This window comes from Antechinus flavipes, chromosome 3 (genome assembly GCF_016432865.1).
Source record: "Antechinus flavipes isolate AdamAnt ecotype Samford, QLD, Australia chromosome 3, AdamAnt_v2, whole genome shotgun sequence".
NCBI classification, from domain to species: domain Eukaryota; kingdom Metazoa; phylum Chordata; class Mammalia; order Dasyuromorphia; family Dasyuridae; genus Antechinus; species Antechinus flavipes.
Window position 1 is genome coordinate 157,204,623 of NC_067400.1, and position 6,600 is coordinate 157,211,222.

Consider the following 6,600-nt stretch of genomic DNA (forward strand, 5'->3'; position numbering starts at 1 on the left):
ACAAACTCAGCCACAGGGAGAAGACTTGACCACCATCCTGGTGACTCTCTTGCCTCTTGCATTCCTCCTTGAAACCAAGACCTATTCAGGAGGGTCTCCAGAAAGGTAGCCCAGCCTCAGACAAAGGAGACAGATTGTGAAGGAGTTAATAAAGACTTCGGACTTTATCCCTGACTATTCTCTTGGTTATTATTCTGTTGAGACCAAGGCTGGTCCGAAGGCCCTCCAGAAAGCTAACCAGAATATTACATATTTTATTTTATTTTATTTTTTTTTGCTGAGGCAATTGAGGTTAAGCGACTTGCCCAGGATCACACAGTTAGGAAGTATGAAGTGTCTGAGACCAGATTTGCGCTCTATCCACTGTGCCACCTAGCTGCTCTAATAATATATTTTAGAAAGTCCTTATGTAGCATATCATACTACTTACCTGAAAGCTCCACTAGAATGATTTGATTTTTAGTTCTTCAAAGGTGACTGACATTTATACAGTACTTTAATTCTTTATGTGCTTTATGTACATTATTTCATTAGATTCTCATAACAAATCTGTGAAATTGGGATTATTGTCCCCATGAGGAAATTGAGGCTTAAAGAAACCTAGAATTACATAGTAAGTGTCTGGTCTAATCTGGTTCTTCACTTTTCACTAGAATGCAGTTTTGACAGTGGGTTTTTTTAAGTGGGGTATATGGCTAAGGGTTATAGTTTATTAGTGATTATGGATTATATTATTTAGCATCTTATAAATAACTTTGGCAAATAATTTAAATTTTCAGATTTTATGAGCTGGAAGAAATAATATGTTGGATGGCAAAATCACGATTAAAAAAATATTTCAAGAGGCCAGTATGGAAAGTCAAAATGAAAATTATCAAAAAATTAGCAGTATCAAATGCAAAAAAACCTCAATTTAGCTTCCAAAAGAATCAGCTCTACAATCATAGATTGCTGATATACTTCATGTAAGATAAATTAGGGGTTTTTAATTTAATTCAAGTTAAAGATGGGTCAAAGTATTCACATTCTGTGTACCTGCGTCCTTGGGTTACCCTTCACATTTTTTCATTGTTTTCTTACTCTTGATGACTTCCTATACCATACCCAGTGCCTGGAATGGACTTATACTAATCCCTTCTCCACTGAGGAGGTTTCTGGTCCTGATTTAAGGTCCTTACTCTTGTATGAAAATTTCCTTAACCTTAACACTCCATCGAATATAGTCAGTTGCTTAAATTTCTCACCACTTTGCCTGGGCCTCTTTATCTACACATCTTTAACTTATATCCACCATTTCCCTCTATTTCTATTCATATGTTGCTGAACAAAGCTGGAAAAAAGTCAAAATCATGTTGACTGGATATATTTATATTATATAATCATAACTTCAGAACTTTGATAGCTAGATGGTGTAGTGGATAGAGTATAACACCTGGTGTGGGGAAGACTTGAGTTAAAATGGCCTCAGACAGATATTGAGCAAATTATTTAATCTCTGTTTCCTTTGATTTGCTCATCTGTAAAATGGGGATAAATACCTTATAGGATTGTGAGGATCAAATGAAATAATAGTGAGGTTCTTAGCAGATTGCCTGGAATATTCTCTATATGAATGTTAGCTATTAATTAACTTTCCTCTTCATTTAGGGACTATCCCAAATCTTTCCATTCCTTTCAAAACCTCTTAATCCTTTTAGCTGAGGATCTTGCCTCATTGAGGTAAGTGAGTTCTCCCTGAGATCTTCCCCTTCTCTTTTTTCTGATTTCATATCACATATCTTCCTTCATCATCTCTTTTACCCCGGTTTCATATATGGCATATATGGCCCTTCTCTTAGGCAAGGCAAACCCATCAAAAGATAATTCTTGATCTCATTTCTTCTCATCTTTTCTAGCAGATTGTCTTCTTTATTATCTCCATTATCTCTATTTTTTAAATCTTTGTATCTGCTACTATGAAATACTAGATCTGTGTTTGAGGAAAAAAAGGGGGGGTGAAATAGAAATGTGAGGAAGAAGAAAAGAAAAACATAATTTATCTGTCTGTAACTGTGAAAACCATAATGGGGATAGATAAGGGTCAAGAGTCCAGAGTCTAGATGACCTGGATTCCAATCCTGCCTCTGATACATATTGTATGACTTTAGGCTAGTTACTTTTTGGTATCTCAGGCTACTATTTAAGACTTGGGTTTTGGAATAGTTTCTGGTCTGCAGATCTCTCCCAGATTTAAAAAGACTTTAATTCATTTGACCATGCCCTCTCCCTACCTACCATTTTTTGTTTCTCTTCTTGCTAAACTTAGAAACTGTCTATCCTATGTTTTCATTTTTTCCCCTGTTCTAAACCCTGTTTCTGAGTAGGCTATCCATCTAAAAATGGTTTTCCCAAAGTTACCATTCCTCTCTTAATTGCCATATTGTAATGGATCTTTCCCCCTGTCTTCTTCCTTTTTGACTCCTTTGCAGCTCACGACACTGTCAATCATTTTCACCTCTTGGATTTTCTCTCCTTTCTAGGTTTTCTTGACATTGCCATTTCCTGCTTCTACTTCTATTGATCTATTTGTGTTTCCTTAATTGGATAGATCATGTCCTGTCCCTTAAGAGATATTTTACCTATATCACTGACATGGCAAACCCATTGAAGCTTCTCAAAGTAGCAAATGTGCAGCAATATGACTTATTTGAAAATAAAATATAACACTACTCTAAATGCTATGAAAGACTAAGGGGAGTTATTAACCATATTAAGCTTAATCCTGCCTTCTGAATTACCTTATAGAATAAAGTATCATTATTTTCCTTCTCCACAAATAATCAGACTTCAGCTATCTTTAATAAATTCTACAACAGAGAAAAATCCTTGTTTAATTCGGATGTTTGTAAATAATATTGTAATTCTCAAATATCTTGAATAAGAATTTATCAGCTAGAGTTTATTATACAATGTGATCACCAGATGGCACTGCTATCTAACAAATGGCAAATGGAGTTATCCACTGTGTTCGCAGATTCCTTCCCAAATGGCTGCATTATCATTGCTGATCACTAGAGAGTGCTCAGCTTTAAGCTTTGAAGATTGTTCTAGTCAGGACTTCTTTGCTCTATTGGATTTATCCAAAATTTAACATGGGAGAAAGAAACTGATTATTTGAAATATGAAAATTATGAAAATCTTGACATGGCTTTCTCAGGGGCACTGTCTCCCTCTACATCTGTGAAGTTTGATAACCTGATTTGTAGACTGAGATGATCAACTTTTTTTGTCACCATTTGATTCATTAAGATAACAGAGTAAAAAAAACAAAAACAAAAACAAAAAAAACTGTCCATTATATAGAAGAACTATAAAGAAACTGCTTCACTGCATTGCTCTACCTTATGGTGTATGCTGGAAACTATTTAACCACTCACTCTCCAGAAAAAAAAAATTAAATCATGATTCACTTTTAAGTTAAATCCGCATTATTAACATCTTTCCACCACATTCTTAAAGCTAGAAACAATACGATAAATTAATAAAACAATAAATGAAGCCCTGACTTGTAGTATTTGTTAATTTTCATCGTGTAAATGCTTACATTGAAAGTTTAACATTTACTTCTCTAGAACTAATTTGAACTGGCTTTAATACTCTCCTGTCACTTCTCCCCCCTAATCCTTCCTACTCCTAGGACATGGGAAGAAGAATTAGAGGAAGGAGTTGCATAAATGATGGGATGGTGGGAAGGAATGGCCTCTTGTCCATCTCTATTGGTAACTGTTGGTCCCATTCAGTTTCTTTCTTCAGCAGTGGTCTTTGATCTATCTCATATTCCCAGCTCCTTTGCCCCATGTGCACTACTGCTATCAGCCACCACAGTTCTTCAGGATATGTTTATGAATCATTAAACTAAGGCAGCATCAATATAGTCTCAGCAGCATCAACAGCAAGTGCTGGAGACAAAGGGCCAGTTATGACTAACCTTGGAAAGTAGCATGGAAAGAATTGTCTGAAATGGTGGATCAGAAATCTCTTAAAGGTCAAAAGGAAAGAATATCGAGGGGTTTATATAACTTCCCTTTTCTTCTCTGATGTGTCACTAATTACTCTGATTCAGAACTTATAGATGAGGGAGATACTAGATACTTATTATGGTATCACTATTCTATTCACTCAGGCCTATCTTCACAGTCATATCTATTTTTTAAACTGTTTTATTTTTTTTTTTTAAATTTGTTTTTAATAACTTTTTATTGACAGAACCCATGCCAGGGTAATTTTTTACAGCTTTATCCCTTGTACTCACTTCTGTTCCGATTTTTCCCCTTCCTCCCCCTACCCCCTCCCCCAGATGGCAAGCAGTCCTTTACATGTTAAATAGGTTAACTGTTTTATTTTTTAATGGTTACTCATGTATATTATTTTTTGTTGTTGTTGAGGCAATTGGGGTTAAGTGACTTGCCCAGGATCACACAGCTAGGAAGTGTTACGTGTCTGAGGTCAAATTTGAACTCAGGTCCTCCTGACTTCAGGGCTGGTGCTCTATCCACTGCACCATCTAGCTGTCCCATATATTAACTTTTAAAAATATACATTTTATGAATCATTTTGGGAGAAAACACAGAACAAAAGAGAAAAACCATGAGTGAGGAAAAAATAACAGTAAAAAGATGTGTTTATAGCATGTGTTGATTTACATTCAATCTCCATAGTTCTTTTTCTGGATGCAGATGGCATTTTCTATTCCAAGTTTATTGGGATTACTTTGGATCACTGAAACACTGAGAAGAACCACGTCTTTCATAGTTCATCATTACACAATCTTGCTCTTACTCAGTCATATCTATCACCTCTCCTTCCTTGTTCTCTCCCTCCAGCCACTATCATCAGTCACTATACCAATTATCCAAACTCCCTCTCAACTCTTCCCTCCTTTCTACTTCTACTGTCTTCACTTTGGCTCAGGCACATCTTATCTGCCATCTAGTCCCCTGATTTGTCTGCCCAATTTTGTCCTATTCAATCGATCATTCATACATTTGACAAAGTGTGTTTACTAAAGACCTTCTCAGATCAATTTCTTATTCAAAAACTTTTAGTGAATATAAATGCAAACATTGTACTAAGTGCCGGGATACAAATAGGAAAGTTGGACAATCCCTGCTTTCATAGAGCTTACAATCTAAAAGGGGGAGACAATAAGCATGGGAGGTTTCAGTTTCAAGTCAGATGAAAAAGGTCCCATACTCAGCAAAGAACAGCAGCAAACCAGATAGTAATAAGCTCTTTTTTAATATTACTTCCAATGATAAGTTCATCCCACTTTCTGATGTTGAACCATTTCACAGATTCAGACAAAATTTCTGGGTATTCAGTAGATGTGACTGTAGCACCCATAGGAGCTGTCAGGATTCATCTCTATCAGTCATGCTTCCCAGCACTGGAAACAACAGGTCCAGACATTGCCATTTCAGGCTTTCTCCATCAGAGTCTGAGTGGAGATGGTGTTCAAGTAGTGATGATGGTGGTAGTTTGAACTGGCTGCCACATACTGCCTACTTTCTGTCTCTCTGAAGCTTGCTGCTTCAGTTAGGCTAGCTTCCCTGTTCAGTTGGTTGGCAATTGGGTGGGAAATCTAGTCCCTTCTTTACAGGAATTTCATCCATGGATGATGGTTTATGAAGACTGTTCTGGAAGCAAATTTTGAGGGTATTGTTATTCCCAGGGCTCCTGTGTTTGTCATGTATTATGTAGATAGCTCGGTGGTACAATGAATAAAGTGTCAGGCCTGGAGTCAGGAACACTCAACTTCCTGAGTTCAAATCTGGTATCAGACACTTACTAACTGTGACTCTGGGCAAGTCACTTAACGCTGTTTATCTCAGTTTCCTCCTCTGTAAAAGGAACTGGAGAAGGAAATGGCAAATCATTCCTGTGTCTTTGCCAAGAAAACTCCAAATAGGGGATATCAAGAGTTTGACATAACTGAAATAACTAGGCAACAACATATATATATATATACACATATATATATATATATATATGTATATATATATATATATAACACAAATTTATATATTTTATGACACAATGTTTGATATATAGAAGCATATACTATGGAATGAACACTGGTTTTGTAGTCAAGGACCTTGGTTCAAATTCCATATTTTAATACTTGATTGACTTTGGGCTACCTCTCTGGGCCTCAGTTTTCTTAGCTGTAAAATTAAAGGATTGAAATAAATGATCTTTCAGATCCCTTCCACCCAAATCCCCTGGTTTTATATAATTAATCATTCTCTAAATTATCTTATTATTTATAAACATTTTCTATCCTTATTCCTCCACATACCCCTAAACTGAAAGATTCTTGAAGCCAGGGGTTTTGTGTTTCCAAGATCTATCATAGTTTTCTGCAGGTAATAAGCATATAATTGGTGTTTGGAAAATTAAATTAAGATGTGTTATTATCCTGAGCTACTTCTTCCTTATGTAATGTCCTTTGGTTGCTCCCTAGCTCCCTTGTTCATAGATGTTCCAGGCCTTCAGTGCTATACAGCCAGAGGCACCCCAGCTGCAGCTGTCATGATCCTTAATCCCTTCTCTGAGGTCTCC